Below are 24,022 nucleotides of genomic sequence, written 5' to 3'. Positions count from 1 at the left end.
AGCATATAAAGTGTGTCTAATGGAGTAGGAAGATTGTAAAGTCTTGTGATCCTTGAACTATGTTACAAGGCAGAAACCCAATGGGGCAAGGTAGGTGCATCCCCACAAAGGGGTCACAAATACAAAAGTTGGTATTGGCTAGTGCCTTGAGCTAGAAAATTTCCTTTACCCTTGTATTAACAGTGAATCCAGAGAGGATTCTAATATTATCTTTATAAGATTTATATCAGTTAAAATTGATGAATAAAATTCATGAGACATGAGCTAGGATGTCCTTGCAAGGTGATTGTTGATTATTGGAAGCTATGATGGCCATTATGTCAGGCTAGGTGGTCACCCTCCCTTGATCGTGAGCACGATTGTGATCAAGATGGAAGACTTCATAGTCTAGATTGATTGTTTAGCAGTGATAATTAGTGGGCTCATTCACAAAAGCTTCGATTTCACTAATCCTTTTTATAGAGTTGTTCGATTCAATTTCCAAAGGTTTTAATTACACTATAGAGTTGAGTTCTGAGAGAGTTGTGATTCACAGTGTTAAGTATAGCAGCTATGACACTTGAATGAAGACAAGCATAATAGATGTATCAGACTTTGTTATAAGCTTACCTGCATATTATAAGGGACTTAGTTGGCTTTTTTATAATTTTATAAACAAGTTCCATGTCGTGGAAATGTGAAAAAAAACAGTTATATTGCCACCATGTGGCTTTTGTCATATATGGTTTTATACTTTTTTTCTAAAAATTCTCTAATAGTTCACAATGCTAAGATTCACTAGGACCTTACAAAGTTTTATTGTTTAGTGAAAGACTCGCCAAGATCTTACAAGATTTTATAATTGAGTAAAATATTCGCCATGCCTGGTGAGAGATTTGCCAAAAAATTATATATACATATTATATTATTGATAAAATCGCATTCCATTTTTCCTATATACCACAGAGATTCACCCATTTATTATACATATAAATTTAGGGGAGGTTCTTAAAATTTTCCCTGACCTCGAGAGATTTGATCCTTCTCAGCCCTTGATAGATCCGGTGTTAAGATGGATATAGGCTGGTTATAAGAATAAGATAACTTATTTAATTTGCTAATTTGCAAAAATTTATTTAATATTTCTATAGATACAAAAATAATTAATAATTATCTTCTTTATTTATTTTTTTAACATTTGCATTGTAAAATATATTATGTCAAGAGGATGGTTATGTCAAGGAGAGGGTCAGTTCAAATAATTGAGTTCTAGGTCTTTCTATATTATGTCAAGAGGAGGGTTATGTCTATTCTTTAGATTTACTAATTACCAAATTTAAAAGTTCATGAACCTAGTAAGAAAAAAAAAATAAGGAAAAAATAATATTATCTTTAAAAAAAATGATTTATTTATTTATTAAAAAAAAGTTTTATTTATTAAGAAAATATTTTATTTATTTATAATTGAGGACATTTCCTCACACTAATAAAAACAATACATAAAATTAAAAAAACAATATATAAAATAATTTTTTTCCTCTCAACATAAAACGACTTGATTATTAATTATCTCAAAACCTGGCTAAATGTTGCAGTGTAATTTTGAGTTGCGGCCGACTCCATAGAGAAAAAGCACTTACAGTTTTGTTAATTACAATTTAACCAAATTTATTTTGAAACAATAGCCTTCTGAATGAGAACTTACATGACACATTCTGTTTAGGAAAGGCATCTGTCACTACTCCTAATATGAACTCGAAGTACAGATAATTAAGAAAATTATAAGTCAAACCATTCATATACTTTGGAAAATTATTTCTCAGAATGATGATTTTAATCACTCTACTGCTCGAACTCTAAATGAAGGGTTTTCATACCATCGATTGCACATTTGGAATAACTTTATCTTGCTCTAACGTAGGTTTCTAAGCAGTAATAACTGCACAGATTTTTTTTGCAGGTGCATCATGCAGTTTTTTGAGCAGTAATAACTGCATATTTTACTACCTTTTCTTGAAGCTGTCCACCCAAAGATTAATAGGAACTTCACCTTTCAGAGGCTTCCATCCTATCCAAGAAACAAACAAATTTGGAGAAGAATAGTCAGGGTAAGAATAGGAATATAATTTTAATGAATAGGAAATTAATTTTAATTTCACTAATTAAATCTGAATTTATTTTAACTACTGATCTTTAGAATATTTCAAAATTGTATAGACAAAATAAAAAAAATTGACCTAGGTCACTTTTTAACTCACTCCTCTTAGTTCAATTCCAAAATATTCTAGACAATCTAGATAAGACATAAAGTTGGCTTTAATTGAGTATGTAGATCAACTAACAACCAACTGAGTTCTTTAGGTAACCTAATTTTGTTATTTTTGATTATTTGCAGATATGAATGAAACTATTTTGTTATCTTATCTTGTTTAGAAATAAAAAGTAGGCACATTAAGAAACGAAAGGAAAGTAGGAAGCATGAACCATAGCAGATTTGAGTAAAAGAGACCTTATCAGATTTACGGAGAGCCGGACTCAGTTTACTTTTCACAGGTGACCAAAATGGAGCTACAATTTCTAACCAGTCTGCAGTTTTGATATTCTGTTGGAAACATCCGCAATCAATCAGAGCATTACTAAATGTACACTATTTCATTGACAGTTGTAATACTTGATTTCTTTCACAGTAAAAGTATGACTTCACCTGTAGTGACAAAGCTTGTGTCATCCTCACATAGTCAGCTATGGAACACCAAGCAGGAAGGTAACATGCACGTCTAAGCTTGTCCAAGAGCTCCTGATGTCAATTCAAAATTTGTGATGTCAGAGCGCAACACTTAAACATGTCTCTCTCTGAATTGGAAAAGATTATGCAGCTTGCCAGGGATGCACATTTAAGGTGTCCAGACTTCCTAAATTGTGGCAAAATGTTTTCAAATACATTTGCATCTAGTACTGGCCCCATAATGTCTGCTGGATCTTCATATTTATTGGGTTTTAATTGATGCATCGGGCAAAGTAGACCCATAGTGTGGTTTCGATCCACATGGCTTAGCTGTAACCATGTATATTGTCACTAAACTAAAGGACCCCTCCACCCAAGTGGCCCTCTAATATTTTGAATGATTTAGTTATGCTTAAAGAATTGACATAATGCCTTTAGTCTTAATGAACTGCACAGTTCGTTATTCATATACCTGCTCATTAGGCTGCAGAGAGGTCTCCCCTATCAAGAGGTCTCCGTGGCAGCAGGTCGTCATTATTATCAAACCACCAGGAGCGGCTACTCGGGCCAGCTCTTTCATAAACTGTTAAACAAATCTAACCATAGACATCACTTCCGATGTCTGGAATTGAAAAATATGTAATATAAAATGTTGTTGAAATACTATGTGTAAAATCAGACTCATGTCAATTTACAAAAGGAATAATCTTAAACCCGCCTTTTCTTTATCCAGCATGTGCTCCCCACTCTCCATTGCCCAAACCAGATCAAAGTACCCATCTGGAAAAGCCTGGTCTAATGCGTCTGCCACTTGAAAAGAAACCTGTGCAAGGATGGGAAAAATAAACTCCACTTTCAGTGCAAGAAACTAGAAAAAAAAATATTGGAATCATGATATACTAATTCCAATCTAAATTGAAAATTCTTGGCTGAGATTATCAGTTTCCGTTATCATCTAGATGTTGCTACCTTTTGGAATACTATGTAATTTAGTTGAAATGTCTAAAATTTCGGGTAAACACTTTACCCAATTTTTCAACCTCATATTGTTAATTGTGAAAATCTTTATATTAATTACGTTAACTATTAATTAAAAATTTCCATATACCTTATCGTTGAGACCTTCGGCAGCAGTAATGTAAGGTCCTCAAGTTTAGCCAGGGCGCGGTTGGGCGAGCAGGCACGGATGGGTGCAGGCGAGCCAGGCCGCACAACGGGCGAGAGCGCGGGCACGGGCGTGGGTGCGGTAAACGAGCGCAGGCACAGTGCGACGAGCAGGCGAGTTCACACGGGCGCGGGCTCGGTGAATGGGCGTGGGCATGCAGTGCGACGAGCGGGCGAGCACACACGAGCACCGGCACGGTGAACAGGCGTAGGCGCATGGCACGACATGCGGGTGAGCGCACACGGGCGCAATATGTGATGATGGTAAAAACGAATAAGGAAAAAAGTGCGATGGCTTATACCCACACGAGATGCGTTTACAATGAGGGGCGGCTGACCTGCGACAAGTGGGCAAGGCTGACTTAAAGAACGCTGAACGGGTGTGTGTGCAAGGTGTGTGGGTGGTCGGCTGGGCAGCCCAGCCACGCACAACGATGGGTATATAATTGATGCGATGGAGCTCAGAACTCATCACACAATTCGATCAACACATTCTAACTTTGCTCTTGAAGGATAAGGATAAGTGCGCAGTTTTAGAAGGAGGTTGAGCACATAGCTCATGCGCACTCCTTGGAGATATGCACTTGTGGAAATCGCTCACGGTGAGAGGTGAAGGTGTTGGGCAAGACATGCCCGGGCTGGATGTGCGGTTGTGATATTGTGCCAGGACTTGGCGAGGGTGTCTTGGTGACTCGGGTGAGCACCCACCCATCATGCAAGGTGTGCATGGAGATTGTATTGACATTGGTTAAGTATGGGACTTGGTTTTGCCAATACATACTTGTATATTGTAAACTGATATTCTTAATATATTATCGGGCAGACTCATTGTTCAGCGAGTTGCCCCTCCCTTTATACTGTGCAATTGTTGTTCTCTTTTATAATTGTTGATGATAATGAATGAGTATGGATGTTCATTAGTATAAAGGCTAAACATAATATTGCTTTGTTGCGAAATACAAACTAAGTAAGGAAAAGTGAATTAGGCGTAGTCCATGAACATTAGTATTGGTGAAAAGAAAGTCTTCGGTGGTGCCACACCTCGCTATAAGCGGTTGGAAGACTACCGCAGGTGTAGGGGCGTGACAGGTGGTATCAGAGCAGCTGATTCAGGGTATTGAAGGTAGAAGCTGCTACACATCTTCACCGAAGTGAAGGTCGTATCAGAGCTTCGGTTTGAAGCTGATGAGCAGGGTTGCTCATGACAATGGAAAGGGTACTTGCAGGTGAAGGAAGTCGTTTCACACAAGTGGAATAAGGATTGGTTCAGGTTGCAGGTGACTTAGTGAAACTGTTGGATGGTCGAAACTAGATTGCAAAAGAAGAAGAAGCTGTTGGAGATGGCAGCTGAATCTTAGGTTGGGTCTAGTCATGGACAAGATGCTACTTTAGCACTTATGCAAAAGATGCTGTTGAGGATGGAGGTTATGGAAACTTCCTGGGATAAGAAGATGGACTTGTTCACTAGGGAACAAGAGGCCAACTCGAAGATGAAGGAAGAGTTTGATGAACTCAAAACACAGCATGAGTACACTAATCTTATGTGTGCACAACTTGAAATAAGGGTCAAAGAGGTTGAAGAAGCAAGGGATCAGGGCCAAGGATGAGGTCGCGGTGTTGAAGAAGGTCGTGAGGCATAACTCAGGTGGAGGAGTACCTCATGTGAAAGTCAAGGAACTGGAATCTTATGATAGCACAAGGAATGCAAAGACTCTTGGCAACTTTCTATGGGACATGGAGCAATACTTAGAATGGTTGGGTCTATCTGATGATGAGACAAAGGTCAAGGTAGTTGCTGAGTTCTTAACAAAGGATGCTAAGATGTGGTGGCGAAGGAGGATGGACCAGATTGCCAATAGTAGTGCTGATGACATCACTTCATGGGATGACATGAAGAAAGCTTTGCAGATCCATTTCAGTCCTCAAGATGAAACATGGGAAGCAAGGACGAAGATTAAATACATAAAGCAAACCGGGAGCCTACAAGCATATGAGCGGGAGTTTGCAAGCGCAGCTCTAGAACTTCCTGACATGGCGGAGAGCGACAAGGTGTTCAACTTCATTATTGGGTTGAAGCCTTGGGCATGCAATGAAGTGAAGAGGCAGCAGATTAGGACACTTGAGGAAGATTTTGCTGCTGTTGACAGATTGGTGGAGCATTATGATGATACTTCTGATGACAAGAAGAAGAAGTCTGATAAACCGAAAGATAAGAAGAAGGATGACGCTTCGAAATCAGAGGATAGTTCGAAGACGAAGAAAGCCTTGAAGTGTTGGATATGTGCTGGACCACACATGGTGAAGAATTGTCCTTCTAGACCAAAGGTGGCTGCTATTGCATAATCTGATGCGAAGAATGAAGATGCTTCTGTGGGGACGATGCAGATACTTGGTGCTTCTGCTACTACGGAGGTGGTCTCTAGGAGGGATCCTGAGAGGAACAGATTGGAGTATGTTCGCATGAAGGTTGTAGGTGCTGATGTACTCACTATGGTGGATAGTGGGGCTTCTCACAACTTCATGGGTGAAGATACTGCGAGAAGGATTGGGCTAAAATTTGTACCGGCAAAGGCACAAATGAAGACTGTGAATTCTCCTCCTCTTGAGATTCTTGGTATAGCTGAGAGGGTGGACACTACACTTGGTGAATGGACAAGGAAGGTTGACTTCACTATAGTGCGGATTGATGACTATGAGGTTGTATTGGGAATGGAATTCATGAAACAATTTGATGCTATGATTGTTCCACATTTGAAGAAGCTCTACATTTATGATGGAAGGGAAGATGTACCCATTGGTGTGCCAACCATTGGAGTGACAAGGCCTAATTGTAAATTGGGAGTGATGCAAATGGAGGATGAGAAGAGAATGGGAGACATGAGTAAGCGGTTGTCTACTGTTGAGGCAAAGCTTACCGAGCAGTCATTGATCATCAGGTCACTTTCAGATAGCATCTTGGACTTATCAAAAAGGCTAGAGTTGGTTGAGGATGATGATGATGATGAAGAGGTGTATGTGAGGCCGGATGTCCAGAAGGAAGACCGGGTTGCTTATCTACAAAAGATGGAGATTGAGGATCCTGATAGATGGATCAAATTGATTAGTGAGGGAGAGCCTTCAGGCTCTACTCCCTCTACATCTTCTTAGATGAACAAGAAGATGGAGCTCATTGTTAGCTGCTCATGGTAGTGAGTCCCTAAACATGTTGAGCGGGTATGATTGATAGTGCAGGGATGGCTTGGCATCAGGCATCATGACAAGTTGCAGATGAGATGGATGGAGTTTCCATGGATCTGAGCATGGATTATGGAGATAAATTCTTGATGAGTCAAGAATTTCGCAGGATGTTTTGAGGAACAACTGATGATGGCATGAGGATGTTCACTCTCATGGTTTGAGCGTGACAGTTGGATTAGCTACCCAACTAGTTCAGACATGGGGTCACGAAGTGTGCATAGATGTGTTAGCATTGGGGTGGAGTACCATGACAGAGGTTCACATGATGAGGTCAACACACGATGTTGCAGTGGAGATTGTGACAGAGGGGTCGATAATCATGGATCGAGATGATTTCTGATATATGACATATTGTTGAGGTGTATACCCTTGTATGGTTATCTCGGTGACAGTTGGTTGCTGAGGGGAGACATCATGGAAATGGGGTTCTACATATGTTGCAGGGGTGTTTGCCTTATGTGGAGGAGTTGACATCATGGATAGTGATGATCTTGGTGGATGGCTACCGAGATGGTATGTTGTCGAGGACGACAACGATTTCAGGTGGAGGAGGATGTAAGGTCCTCGAGTTTAGCGAGGGCGTGGTTGGGTGAGCGAGCGTGGATGGGCGCGGGCTAGCCGGGCTGCACAACGAGCGAGAGCGCGGGCACAGTAAACGGGTGCGGGCATGGTGCGACGAGCGGGCGAGCGCACACGAGCGCGGGCGCGGTGAACGGGCGTGAGCGTGCGGTGCGACGAGTGGGCGAGCACACACAGGCGCGAGTGCGGTGAACAGGCGCAGGCACACGGCGCGACATGCGGGTGAGCACACATGGGCGTAATATGTGATGAAGTGCGACGATGGTAAAAATGACTAAGGCAAAAAGTGCGATGGCTTATACCCACACGAGATGCATTTGCAATGAGGGGCGACCGACCTGCGACAAGCGGGCAAGGCCGACTTAAAGAACGTCGGACGGGTGTGTGTGCAGGGTGTGTGGGCGGTCGGCTAGGCAGCCCAACCACGCACAACGATGGGTATATATTTGATGTGATGGAGCTCAAAACTCATCACACAATTCAATCAACACATTCTAACTTCGCTCTTGAAGGAGAAGGATAAGTGCGCAGTGTTAGAAGGAGGTTGAGCGCATAGCTCACGCGCACTCCTTGGAGATACGCACTTGTGGAAATTGCTCACGGTGAGAGGTGAAGGTGTTGGGCAAGACGTGCCGGGGTTGGATGTGCGGTTGTGATATTGTGCCGGGACTTGGCGAGGGTGTCTTGGTGACTCGGGTGAGCACCCGCCCATCGTGCAAGGTGTGCACAAAGATTGTATTAAAATTGGCTAAGTATAGGACTTGGTCTTGCCAAGACATACTTGTATATTGTAAACTGATATTCTTAATATATTATTAGGCAGACTCATTATTCAGGGAGTTGCCCCTCCTTTTATACTATGCAATTGTTGTTCTCTTTTATAATTGCTGATGATAATGAATGAGTATGAGTGTTCATTAGTATAAAGGCTAAACATAATATTGGTTGGTTGCGAAACACAAACTAAGTAAGGAAAAGTGAATTAGGCGTAGTCCATGAACATTAGTATTGGTGAAAAGAAAGTGTTCGGTGGTGCCGCACCTCGCTATAAGCAGTTGGAAGACTACCGCAAGTGTAGGGGCATGACAAGTAAGGTCGATGGCCCTTTGCACCTGCCATATACTGAGGGTGATGCCTTCAACATGGGCGCCATACTTCTTAGCCAAATACCTCGAACTCCCTCCCATTCCACACCCCACGTCCACCACACGCCTCGTCAACTTCGACTTCTCATCTTCAACACAGTAAACAATAAACATTCAACGTAAAATATTCACATCTAATAACAAATGAATATCACTCTGAATCTCTCACTTCTCGGATGTGTAGAATACAAAACTGATCCACTTAAAAATGAAGTTGTGACCAACTCGCAAACGGTGGGTGGTTTAACCAGCGGATGGAACAACCAATCTAACTAGCACTCAACACGAATCCATCGATCAATCATCTAATTTAACAATAAATTCATTCATTCGATCAATCATCTAATTTAACAACAAATTCATTCATTCGAACAATTAAATTTGAATGGACAATTAAACTTTCTGATCAAAATAATGAAAATTGCTTCATGATTTTGACCCAAAAAAAAATAATTTATTTTTTTAAATCTAAATTACAACTATGGAGTTTTTAGTGTTTTTGGAGTTTTTATAGTAATGAATCAATTTTTATTATAAAAACATATCCAAACACTTCTATAAAAATATTAAACCAATTCCTACTATCTATTAAAAACAAAATTCAAACATTCATATAAATAAATTTTTTTTGGTTGTTGTTGGTAGAAATCAAACTAGCTGCATCAAATCAAATCAATAACTGTATAACGAACCAAAGAACGTTAAAATAAAAGTTGGTTTCCCATTTTCTAACCGAAAATGGCGGCAAATTTGAGAACCTCTTCGACCATTCTCACAGTGGCGGCTGTGTGATCAAGAAGATTGTCGGGTGGAGGAGGGATGTCATAGAAGCCGAGGTGGAAATGATCTCCCCGATCGGCCTCCCGGCCGCACGAGACCTGATCGTAGAACTCCGCAACATCCAAACGTAGCTCACCAACGCTCACCTCACTATTGTCCTCCGCCATTTCTGAACAGAGTCAGTCACTCGCTCCTCAGAATTGAAGTACAACACAACACAACACAGGAAACTGAATTCCACACATGACAAGGATTATACATTCAGTACTATTTATAATAGTGAATTACAATGTATTGCTCGATTATCCGTTGGCAGCGTACCCATCAGCATCAATATTCAACCTTTCATATTCACCTTATTATTAAATACAAATTTCTCTACTAACTCCCCAATATACAATATTCAAAATAGCCACCCTTAACATACGTATTACTGTTTTCCGGATCTCTTGTGATATGCTCGATTTCTGCTAAACGTTGTCGGACCGCATCCGTATTCATCAGCATCAATATTCAACCTTTCATATTCACCTTATGATTAAATACAAATTTCTCAACTAACTCCCCAGTATACAATATTCAAAATAGCCGCCCTTATATACGTATTACTGTTTTCCGGATCTCTTGTGATCTGCTCGATTTCTGCTAAACGTTCTCGGACCCGTGACCACCGCTGGATTTTTATTTTTAATGTTTTTTATGCCTAGTCAATGTGAATTGCGGCCAAGTTGGTGCCTATTTCTAAGGCATTTAAAATGAAATGGTTTCATAAATACAACTAATAATGTTAAAAAGGAAACAAATTTTTTTATTATAATTGAAAATATTGACGCAAAAATGATTCACAAATAATACGAAGCGAACTGGACTATATTCTAAAACTGCTTAATAAAGATTAATGAAAATTAAATTAAATTAATATTGGGATTTAAAGATTAATGAAAAATAAATTAAATTAATTACTATTCATATTATTGGAATTATAATGATTGATCAGTGAAATAGATCATTATATAATTTGACATAGATTTGAAAAGTTTTATACCAATATAGATTTATCTTAATTACTAATCCCATGAAATTGTTTAAAATGTAAATTATTTTTAAGTAGAAAAGTTCTAAAATTATTTGTACTATGACAGACATGATCCCTATATTTTTTCATTATTTAAATTAATTTCTTTAATACAAAATGGATTTAACTAGGTGAAAATTTCATCGCACATTTGTATTGTGCAGATTACATAGCTTAAATTTACAACTAGTATAGATCTGCCAAGAGCCTAGAGGGATCAAATCTCATTAGATGTAAACCTCTTTTTAGAATGCAAAACTTGAAAAATGATTTACACGTCAAGAGATTTAATCCCTTTAGTACTTGGATAAATCCATGATTAAGATGCATCCTATAGTCATTTTCCATGTGTCTCTATATATAGACCATGCGTAATTTTTCATTGTTTAAATTGTGTTATTGAATAATTTACTATTATTAATATTTTATATTAAAAATTAAATGAGTTATACATTTTACATTTAATTACTTTTTCTTTTTGAGCATTGAAATATTTTACTAAAGTAAATATTAAAACACACACATATATTAATTAGTTAATTGGACATTTAAACTATTTATTTAAGTTCTATATTGAGATATTTATAAAAAATATATAAGTTATTTTTTTTAATTACTTTATTTCTATAAAGTTATACAAAATTATATTATTTAGCATAGACATCCAAATATTTTATTTATAACTCCAAGAGTGAAAGTAAAATATTTTAACATTTTTTTCATACTAAGTTGTAGTATTAATGAACCAAGTGAAATGTGATTATTGATATTTTATAGTGGTTTTAATTAAAACCAACTAAATATATATGATCATTTATGGTTTTACTAGGTTGTAGAATGATCCTCTCAGCTTAGTTATTTGTTGGGTTTTAGAGAAAATAATACTTATCTTAACAAATTCAAAATAGTAATAACATAAAAAAATAATGTCTTCCATAAATATATTACTTCAATTACATTAAATCAACTTACATTTTAGTATGAGGCATATATGTACTTTCTTTACAACTTAAAATGAAATTCATATACAATAATATTATTGATATTGCATAATGTGTATTTCATTCTATATATTTAAAACGAAAATATATTAATAACAAAAGATATTTTACTATCGGCACAAGTGAAATATTTTAATATCCATATTAAAAGTGTTGGAGAGTAGCTTAGTTCCTGCCACTCGCCTTAAAAATTATGCTATGGGAAAAATTGCATAAAACCTACATTAGTCAATACTAAATTGATAGAAGTCAATAAGAAAATATCCATATTAAAAGTGTTGCAGGGTAGCTTAGTTCCTCCCACTCAACTTAAAAATTATGCTATGGGAAAAATTGCATAAAACCTACATTAGTCAATACTAAATTGATAGAAGTCAATAAGAAAATAGAAATAGAATTTGACAGGCTTGCTTTTGCAAGAACTAATAAATTGAGATTTTAAGTGGATAAGAAAATAGAAATAGCACATATTTTGGTAGGTAGTAATAACTAGTAAATCTACACAAATAAAGGTGGAAAGTAACTCTTGGTAGGTATATATTTATATCTTATTCATTCCACTTTCTTAATAAAAGGTCTGCCTAAATTATGGTAAATATGTTATGGTGAGATGTAAATGATGGTAAATATGTTATTTATCTGAGTATGAGTTGTTTTCAAGGATATTTTTCTTTTATGGTTTTCCTACAAAGAATAAGAAAGCACTGCACAAGTATCTAAAAATTATTGATGAATATTGCAACCATATCCATAAATTATGGATATGTATGTGTATATAAAGAGAGAGATAATATTAATAATAAAAATAATTCAATGTATGCATCCATATGTGAGAGAGAGAAATTATATCCTATGGATACAATTTTCTATTTTCTAATAAGAGGGGCATGTATTAACATTTTAATGTGGAAAATTATTTAAATGTCAAGTACATATATATTATATAAATAAACAATTTCTTATAATTAAAGTATTTTATGCGTATGTTTCTCAAAACCAACATAGGGTAGATCCATCTAAGTCCACGTCTACTAATAGCTCAGAGGAATGAATTTTCTTTAGAATCAAATTCTCCAGGTGTAAACCTTTCTTCACATTTGTTGCTCAAAATGATATTTGCATCTGGAATTAAATGAATCCATGCTAATTTAAACCATATAAAATATATAAATAGTTGATATTAAAACATTTTACTTAAAACATTGAAAATTTTATTACTTAGTTGTGTATATTAAAACCATTTATTTATTATTATTAGTTTTAGTTTTAAATGAAATATACTAATTTTATATTAAGAATGGAATAATTTACACATCTCCATTTTATTACTCTTATTACAAAGTAATTGAATTTTTCTACTTTCAATTACTTTTTCTTTTTATACATTAAAAAGTTTTATCATTATTAACACACACACACTCAAATATATTCATTTTTTTTGTAAGCTAGTTCAAGATATTTATATTATAAAAAGATTGATAACAAGCATGTCCCAAAAACTACATGGGAATTGAAACAGTAATAGACCTTCCATAACTTGTTACACATGATCAACTTTGAACCAGAGGAGAGATTAACAAACTTAACACAATGATCACTATGTATCCCTTCCAAAGCTCCATGCAATGGATATATCAAGTACGACAAAAAAAGAGAACAAAAACCATAAACACATATAGTATGAAGTACATAAAGACATAAAGACTGCATAGTAGACATATGCCAAAAATAGACCAAAAGCCAGTGTCGAAGCTACTAATCTAAGACAATAACTGGCGACATAACATGAGAGTTTCCTGGAGGTGTTTCTTCTACTAATGCATTAACAATAGTTGGAGTGTTTGGCTCCAAGACAGGGCCAGAATTAGTATTAGACACCAAAGAGCATTCCACCCGAGTCATTTTGGCATATAAGTCATCCAAATTGTACCTTATGTCTCAGAGAATTCTTTTAATCGCCTCTTGCCCTACAAATAGTTGATAGTGGTCTACTTTTTTTTCATGGATGACCATGTGAAGCAAGGTCTCTAATTGCCTTTGCAATTCCAATGTATGGAGGAAGTAGAGTCTCCTTTACATAATTTGTCAGGATAAAGAGTCCATATGAAGGTGGAACTCGAAATTTCAGAATATGAAAAGTATGCCCTCTCACCAAATTCTTTGGCTTCCAGCTGGAGGCTCTTGTTCCTTACGTCTGGAGGAACAATGTCAAAATAGTAGGCCACCAAATGCCATCTGAATAAACAATGACGGTGTGAAGAAGAAGAGGTTATCAGGCCTCCCCGATGACTAGGAAGATAACATCAAGGTTTCATGATGTTAGGTGGCCGAGTTGGAGTGGACCGAGGTTGATGAAAGACAACTGACACACTCGAGTAGGAACCGAGAGCATAGACTCCTCCTAAACCATATGACAATAGTATGGATAGTAGACTGGGTATAAGGTGTAGGTCATGTCATAGAAATAGGGAAAGGACCATGTAACGACATCGTCGAGGACCTCAGTGACCACTAAACACACACACCCCAAATCCACCCACCTTTGGTCAAACAAAGTATATTACCATTTGCATACCAAACACAAAACCCTGAGACACTGCCAACAAATCTAAACCTTTGTGTTACTAAATAGAGGTTAAAACCATAAAGAAAATGTTCCTGGGTACCATACACTGCAAATGAGGATGGGACAAATAAAATAAATGTCGGCCATATCAGGTAATTGAGAGGAAGTAGATGACAATACAATGAAAACTTCGAAATTAGGGTCGATCACTGTATTATGAATAAATAAGATGAAGAACATGGGCGCCTACCAAAAACAATCCCCTTGCCAGAACCATATCGAAAGAGAATATGATGACATACACTGGGAAATGTAAGGAGGGCTCATAAAAATTAGTTTAAAAACCTGTCACTGGTTCACCCAGAAGAAATAGTCGAAGTCTGAGATAAGGTACGAGGAAGAGATGATGGCATCGATGAACATGAAACAAAATAACCACCATCCTATAGCAAGGTCACCACCTTTATCAATACAATTCCTTGTTGGTGAGCAGTGCAGGAAAAAACATGAGTTTGTAGACGAAATCACACATGAGAGACAGGTGAGCGCATGGGAACACATATTTAAGCCCACATTTAACGTTCCAAACATGTGCTCTTTGTTCTCAGATGCCACCATGAGAAAACTCGACTACTGGAAACTACCAAACAAGGGATTCTTGGGTGATACTTCACTACCACCCACCTACCCCTCTTTAAATCGACAAGACAATAGCCACCGTGATTGAGCATGAAAATTGAAGTGAGGGTAAGAGTGCACTTCCAGTAGAGAGGCAGTGATGATATCTATGTTGTTGAGTTGTGCCACCCAGTTTCCCACTAACAGTATGCACGTGTCAATCATGTGCTCTAGCATCCTACCCCTCCTTAAATGCACCCCCATCAGGAAACAGAAATATAATCATTATTAACATAATTATATTCACATACAAACATATTAGAGATTTTGATATCTAAATAAATTAGTTAATATAAATATTCAAACAATTTATGTAAATTTTACATTGAAATATTTTTAAGAAATATAAGAACTATGTATCTTCATTGCATTAAAAAGTGGTTATAAGTTTTTCTTTTTAATTACTTTATCTTTCTCTCAAAGTAATATAAAATTGAGAGAAATATTTTTACCACATCTCATTCATACCAAATTGTAATATCAATAACTAATGAAGAGTGAAATAATTTTACCACTTGTAAAATATCATCTAAACTATCTAAACATGCATATTCATTTTTGTTTTTTATTATAATTTATTTATTCTTATTTTTTTTTACAGAGATTTTTCTTTTTCCTTTATTTCATTTTAAAAGGGACACGTGTCAACTCCAAGTTGAGAACCAAAAAAATTACACATTGGCCTCATACTTGGTTGTAGAATGGGCCTCTTAGTATAAAAATGGTATTTGTGTTACCAAAGTTATAGTGATTGATTGACCTATGGACTACTATATAATTGGGAAATATGATTGGATAAAATGATTTGTTATTTTATTATCATTTCTAGTTTTTACCAATGCATTTGCGGTTATATTATTGGATAATATGATATGTAGTTTTATTATCCTTATTATTTTATGATATATGAGAATTTCTTCAAATCAACAAGACCTAGGAGGTCTTGTCACCTTTAATGAAGGAAATGAGTTCCCTTAATTTAACTTAAGTCAAATTTATGTAATTAAAGATGGGGATTTCATTTTCTAGTCTAAAGAGAGATTTATTTGGGAAATGAGGAAGTATTTCCTCATAGACATGTAATTTACTATTTAAATAGATTAGTTGAGGAGTTAGCGATTTTAATATTAGATATTATGTTTCCTTTGTATAGGAGATTAGATTCACCTTTGGTGGATATTAATAGACCATCATTGTTGTAAATAATTGATATTTGTAAATGACACTAAAGAGATAGAGCATAAATAGGAGAAGAGGAGATAACCAATAGAGGTTGAGGGTCCAAGAGAGATCTAAGATGAAGAGTGGAGAGAGCTAGGGTAGATAAAATCCCATAAACTATGTAAATCCAACCATATTGTATTGATCATGTGTTAATAGAAAATTGTGTGTAATATCCTCCTTATTTGTGTTTGATTTTTATGTTTAATTCATGTGTTTATGGTCCATGAGGGATTGAATTAGTGAGGTCACTTTGCAAGTATGCAAAGGTATGCGTGCACAACCTGTAACGAGATGAGTTGAATCAGATATATGAATGAAAACGAAGAAGTAAAAAGTATCAATAGTTGTAGAGAATTGAGAAATAGCCTTAGTAGTTGCAAGATCAAGCTTGCAATCCAATCCTTTGATATTGGAAACATAGTGTTGCAAGTCAAAGTCTTACCTCTGATATAGCTAAGGAATTATAACATAAATGATTCATTAAGAAAAACACATTTAAAGTTCCTATTTATTGTAGTCAAAATTTCCAACAGTTTTTGTTGAAGTGGGCATTAGAGTTAGGGTTCCACCCATGCAAGTTTCTAGCCAAGACCATGTGTTTTGCAATCAAATCCTTTATATTTGGAAATTCAACTATTTGTGCCAAACCACAAGTGAAACCCTAAGAATTAAGTGGATTGAAGGTGTAGAAGACACATCTGGCTCAAGGTCAGCACATCTAGCTTATGGAGTATTTGATACTTGAAGAGGTGTGAAGTAGCATGAAGGGTCAGATCCCCAGATGGGTCGATCACCATATCTAAGAAAACATCCAATATCCATAACATATATCTCAGTTGACAAGTAGAAAGCCTGGTGGATTAATTCATCACAAGCGAAGTATACATCCCATGTGTGGAGTACATCTGATTCTGCAAAGGAGTAAGGTAGTTGGATCTTAGCATCATTTAGATTGAAGTGGTATCTGGATTGTGTGGAAAATAATACATCAAAAATCACTTGTATCCCCCGGGTCACCAGATAGTGGATGGGTAGAGTTGGAGGTTGGAAATATACGTGTTCCATGAAAAGATCTAGATCGACAAGTAATGTGAGCTTGACAACATCAAGGGTGCAACGAAGCAGGTACATATGGATCAATACAAACCTTGGATGACTACACTAGGTAAGCGAATTAGAGAAAATTTTAGCATAAAATTGGCCTCCTAAGGAAAAATCAAGAAGTTAATAAAAAATGCCATGTAGACAAATTTTTAATATTACTTTATTTTTGTATATATTCCACAATATTTATTAACGCGAGATTTTCTTTTTTTAATATACTATTTATAATTTTTTATTTTATCGAAATCCCTCAATATATGACACCTTTATTAAAATATTTTTCTATACGTATTTATTATATTTAAATTTAACTGTCAATATTTATATTTTATGTTTAATTTCCTATATATATATATTTTATATTTAACTATACAACTATTTTATATTTAAAATAATTTTTAAATATTTTACTATTTTATATTTAACTATTTTTTTTGGTGTTTTTTGGGCATCGTTATTAATGTAAAATGGGCTTCACGAAACCCAAATTAATAATAAAATATTTCAAATTATTTAAGACTTGCCTCTTTATAAATTTAAAGAGTTTTTATTGGTTTACATATTATGGCATGGAAATTATGTGAAAATTTATGGTCACTTTTCCTTTAATATATCTTGTGTTGATTTTAAGGCTTAAATGTTATTATTTTTATTTTATAATGGGGAAGTTTTATTTAATAGGGGGAAAAGGCTTTACACCTTTCCACTTTAGCCCTTGATCCCAAGCCCTAATCACATTGTTTGTTTAGCTAAAAACAACTATTTAAGAGCCCTTAAAATATTTAGGGTTTGAACATGATATTTCCCTTTGTTGTATTTTCTTTAGGAGTTATAAAGTGGTCAAAAAACTGTACTGTGGGTATTTGGGAAACACTATGCATTGAACCGAGATTAAAGGCCCATGAAGGAGAGTATACCTAGGTCAATTAAGAATAGGAAGGCCACCATGATTATGAGGGAGAAATGATTCCCTAGTTGGCATCAATTTTTGGTATCAAAGTAGAGCAAAATTAAAATGATTACTTCTTACAGAGAATTATTGGAAGCACTTGAACCATATTAGTGTAGAAGATCAAAGTTGTAGAAAACATCAGTGGAATTTCTAAAGAGTTGAAGGGAAATATGAAAGTTTATAAACATTGAAGGAAGCACAAAGGTAATATATATATATATATATATATTTAATAATAGATGTGAGTATGTGTTGACAGGTGAAAAAAAAGGAGTTATGAACGTTTAGTAAGGAGACAAAGCACACAAAATATGGTATAAGGGATAAGACAATTCCAACCAAGTAGCAAAATTGGGGATAATTTTTAATAACAACTTGAAGGAAGCTTAGATAAGAATGATGCAAAAATCATCTTTTAGCAGTGTGAAGAAAAACACTTATAAAATAGCTTAAAGTGTTATTCTTAATGGTATTTTACAAACAAAGAATGGTATTTATTATTTACAATTTATAGTTGGAAGAAGTATTTCTTTTATTAAAGGTAGCAACAAAGATATAAGGAAAATTGTGGTAATTGTTGCAATAGATATTGCATAACATAGAAAAGAACAACCTCCAGGTGAGCTTGGATAGAAGTTGTTAAGACAAATCCATATTTGAAAATGTGGGTAGAGTTTTCCAAAGAAAGGCATAGGTGAATTTCTTTAAATTTATTAGAGTGTATAAGCCTAGAAGATCAGAGGAGCTCAAAAGGTTTAAAAGAAATAAAATCAGTGTTAGCACAAGCCCAAGTTTAGGGAGAAAACGTTGGTGAGGTACTTTTACCAAGGTGAAATATACTTGCTATTACAAAGGCTTAGTGCAACTCGAAAGTGCACGATGAAAGTTCATAAAGAAGAATGAAGATGAATATTGATGGTCATGAAAAAGGTTCAAGTGTAAACCATAACAAAATGAAAGATAATTCCAAATAAAATGGCATAAGGATGAAAAATATTAGTCAAGAGGAATTTGACAGAGACGTGGTTGAGATAAAGGAACAACATCATATATTGATGGTGTTTCTACAAGAAAGTGTAAAAGACCTGAGATGATAATGGACAATGAAGAAGCATGTTACATGGTGTTTTAATAATTTGTTTGCAAAAAATTTGAGGAAGAAGCTGAGGCACATGATGAGTGTTTGGTTGAAGGAAGAGGAACTCAAAGTAGTTGAGTATGAGTTAGAGGAAGTTCACTATTGTCAACCAGAATAGGGATCATTCTCTGAGGACGATGATGAGGATGATGATGCATGAATTCACAAGAATATTATGGATGACTTGAAATATTTAGATCAATATGGAAATCTGATAACAAAGATAATAAAGGAGGCAAGAGAGACTTACGTTTTTAAAACTCATGATTTATGTAAGAATGCAAGACAATTACTAAAAGTTTTTCATAAGAATAAATGAATAACATAACCATAATTTTGTTACAAGAAATAGAAAGGTACAATTTTGTTATAATGTCAATCATAGTGGAGATCATATACCTATAATACAACAATTGCAAGAATTTGTTGTTTCAATGAACATGGAAAAATTGGCTTATGAAAACAACCAAAACAAGTACGAAGGAGATGAAGAACAACATTTTGATATAGTGCTAATGAATTTGGTGGGAAAATAAAATTGATGTGAGGTTTTTGATAGAACCTAAGAATGTAATTTTGTTTCATTCAAAGGAAGACGATTATAAAATGTACAAGAAGATTCCAACACATGGAATTTGGGATGACATCCTTATAAGTGTAGGGTGTTACAAGAATGGTTGGGAAATCTAAGGATTGAGGAAGACATAGAGATTGAAAAAAATAAGAATGAGAAGGATGATAGTAGTAAATACCACTAGTAGGTCGTAAAAGAAAAACCAGAGGTTCAAAGAGAGATAAATGCACATAGAGGGACAACATACTGCATTTTTGTAATAAATTTTTTTCACGTGTAAATGTAGGAAAAAATGAGTGTTTTGCAGATGAAGGCCACTATATTATAAATAAGCCATGGAGGAGGAAACAAAGTGCCTTAAAAATCATTGGAGAGATTCCTATTGATGAAGAATGGATGATGAGAGCTTATGAAATGGAAAGTGAGCCCATAAATTTTTTAAATTTTGAAGAAACATTGCAATTAAGATATACTAATGACATAAGTTAGCAAAGGAATAAGTTGGACATTGAATTTTGTGAATTAAGTATGTTGATAGAGACATTGCTAAAAAAGAGGAATATTGAAGTGATGAGCACGAAAAGAAACATAAATCAGTTGATTCCAAGAGAGTTCATCAATAGGGCATGTGGATCATTGAAAAATAAAGTATGGAAACTTGGAGGGTTGAGAACAACAAAAATAAATTAGTAGCTACAAGTGGCAAGTGGGAAGCAACAAAATAGAGTATGGGATCTAGGAGGAAGCGAAATTACATTATATGCACCTAGAATTGAAAAATGTCAAACAACAAGATGGAAACTACAACTATCAAAAGCAATGAAAAGACTCTTGACTAGGAAGCCATGATTTATTTTTCACCTTGGAGTCTAATGCAGGAGCATTTCTTCAAGTCAACAAGACCTAGGAAGTCTTTCCACCTTTATTAAAAGGAGTGGTTTACCTTAATTCAATTTAAGTAAAAATTATGTTATTAATATAGGGATTTGATTTTTTATTCTAAAGAGAGGTTTATTCAGGGAATGAACAAGTATTTACTCATCGATATGTAATGCACTATTTGGAGAGATTAGTTGAGGAGTTAGAGATTGTAGGATTAGATTTAATATTTTCCTTGTATAGAAGATTATATCCACCATTAGTGGATATCAATAGACCATTATTGGTGTACATAATTGACATTTGTAAATTAATTTAGAGATATATAATATAGGAAGGAGAAGATGGGATAGCATGAGAAACTAAGGGCCCAAGAAAGATCCGAGAGGAAGTGTGGAGAGGGCCAGGGTAGAGAAAATCCCATAAAATCCATAAATAAATCCATATTTTACAAACCTTGTGTTAATATAAAATAATGTGTGATTATCATCCTTATTTATTTCTAATTTATGTGTTCAATTGATGTGTTTATGCTCTATGAGGGATTGAACTTGTGAGTTCATGGTAGAAGGCTATAAGTGAAAACAATCAATCTTCATACGAACACAAAGGTATGGATGGAAAGCTTGTAACAAGTTGAGTTCAATATGTGAATGAATCGACGAGGTCATGAATGAACAATTTCAAAGAACTAAGAAATATCCTACCAAAACTTACTATGTCTTCATGGGGTTGCCTTGGTTGGGATGTGCCACTCAAAATTCATCTCCATTTGGTTGAGCTCACTTTTCCTCCTCTACTACTGTGTCGATCATGCTCTAGCATAGTAAAAGGAGAGGAATTTAATGTTTGCTCGACAAAATTAGAGGCTCTAAATAAAAATTGGAACCACCCTCAAATCTCATAATAATGGGGCATCAAGATATGAAGTGATCCTCTATTTTAACCTCATAAAGTTGGCACAAGAGTAGTTGCAAGATAAACCTTGCAAACTAATCTTCTGATATTGGCAAGATAATGTTGCAAGTCAAAGTTTTACCTTCAACAGAGGCAAGGATATATAACATAAAGAATTTGTGAAGAGAAACCCATTAAAATTTCCCATCTATTGCAGATGAAATTCCCATTAGTTTTGTTGATCTAATTGTTAGAGTCAAGATTCCAACTAGGACTTTATGTTTTGTAGTCGAATAATTTTTATTTGAAATTCAACTATTCAGGAGAAACCAAAAGTGCAATCCTAAGACTTAAGAAGATCACAAGGTGTAAGATCCACATCCAGCTCAAAGAAAGCACATTCGTATTATGGAGTATTTGTTAATTGAAGCTCAATGTGAAGTAGCATGAAAGGTTAGATCCTCATATTGGTGGATCATTTGATTCATGAACACATCTAGTCTCATAAGATATACTTGGGTTGAAAAGTAGACATTCAAGTAGGTTAAATAACCACAAGTGAAGTATACATATAATATATGGAGTATATCTAATTCAGCAAAGAAGTAAGGTAGTTAGATGTTAGTAGCTTCTGGTTTGGAGTGGCATCACGGTTGTAGGGAAGGTAATACATCAAGATCACCTGGATACCCCAGATCATCAATAATGGATGGGTAGAGTTAGGGGTTGGAAATATATTTGGTTCATGAACATTCTAGGTCGACAAGTAATCTAGGCATACTAGCATTAAAGGTGCAATGAAGCATGGTACATTCAGATCCATCTAGACCACAAATGACTAGATTTATTTCAAAGTTTAAACATTATCTATTTATAACGAGGATGTGTCATTAGACAAGGGTGAAAGGCTTAGTGCCTTTTCTATTTATCCGTTGATCCAAATGCCTAGTCACATGGTTTGTTGAGTTAAGCCCAAATGCTTAAGGGACCATAAAACATTTGGGATTTGAGCTTGTGATTGCTCATTGTTGTATTTTATTTGGGAGTTAGAAAGAACTTGAAGTGTTGTGCTATGGGTATTCGAGAAACATTGTGTGTTGAAATGAAATCAAAGGCCCATTAAAGAGAGAAGGTCAAGGTTGATCAAGAATAAGAAGGCTTCCATGCTTATGATAGAGAAATCATGCCCTAGTTGACATCATTTTCCAATGAATATTATTTCAAATTTCATCTTACATATTACAAGTTCCTCATTTCAAATTTCCATCTTAAATATTACAAGTTTCTTAGCTTTCAGTTAATGAATATCCAAAGTTTCATTTTCCTGAATACATAGTTATATTGCAAATACAATGTTTTAAAATTCACAAATACATATTTAGTTGTATTAAAAGGACAATTCCATTCATGCCACATGTTATGACAATAAATTAGATTTGATTTTTATCTTTTATAGGAGATTAGATTCACCTTTAGTGTATCTCAATAAGCCATAATTGTTGTACATAACTAATATTTGTAAATGAAACTAGAGAGATAAAATATAAAGATGAGAAGAGGATATAATCAAGAGAGGTTGAGGGTCCAAGAGATATGTAGTAGGAAGAGTGGAGAGAGCCAAGGTAGAGAAAATACCATAAACTGTGTAAATATGACCATATTTTATGGATCATGTGTGAATAGAATATTGTGTGTGATTATCCTCCTTATTTTTGTATGATCTTTGTGTTCAATAGATGTGTGTATGTTCCATGAGGGATTGAATTAGTGAGGTAGTTGTAGAAGATTGTAAGTGAAAATAATCAATATTTGAAAGCATGCAAAGGTATGCATGGACAACCTATAATGATATGAGTTGAATCAAGTATATGAATGAAATGAGGAGGTCAAAACTATACATATTTATAGAGAACTGAGAAATAGCCTAAGTAGTTGCAAGATCAAGCTTGCAAGCCAATCCTACGATAATGGTGACATAGTGTTGCAAGTTAGAGTTTTATCTATGAAATAGATGAGGATGTATAACATAAAGAATTCATTAAGAAAAAACCCATTTAAAGTTCCTATTTATTGTATTTAAAATTCACATCATGTTTTTGTTGAAGTGGTTATTGGATTTGGGTTCCACCCACACAAGTTTCTAGCCAAGACAATGTGTTTTGTATTCAAATCCTTGGTATTTGGAAATTTGACTATCCTTGCTAGATTAGAACCCTAAAAATTAAGTGGATCACAAGGTGTAGGACCCACATTTGGCTCAATGTTAGCACATATGGCTCAAAAAGTATCTGATAATTGAAGAGGTCTGAAGTAGCATGAAGGATC

The 24,022-nt window shown here is 35.1% G+C and overlaps 1 pseudogene; it reads right to left on the bottom strand.

The window, feature by feature from the left end:
* Nucleotides 1-1,712: 1,712 nt before the first annotated feature.
* LOC149149412 (gamma-tocopherol methyltransferase, chloroplastic-like) lies at nucleotides 1,713-9,839 on the bottom strand (annotated as a pseudogene).
* Nucleotides 9,840-24,022: the final 14,183 nt, after the last annotated feature.

The sequence above is a fragment of the Pinus tabuliformis genome, chromosome 9 (assembly GCF_031772625.1).
Source record: "Pinus tabuliformis cultivar Carrire ecotype Pingquan chromosome 9, CPIR1, whole genome shotgun sequence".
Lineage (NCBI taxonomy): Eukaryota > Viridiplantae > Streptophyta > Pinopsida > Pinales > Pinaceae > Pinus > Pinus tabuliformis.
This window is presented reverse-complemented; position numbering and strand designations above follow the sequence as displayed.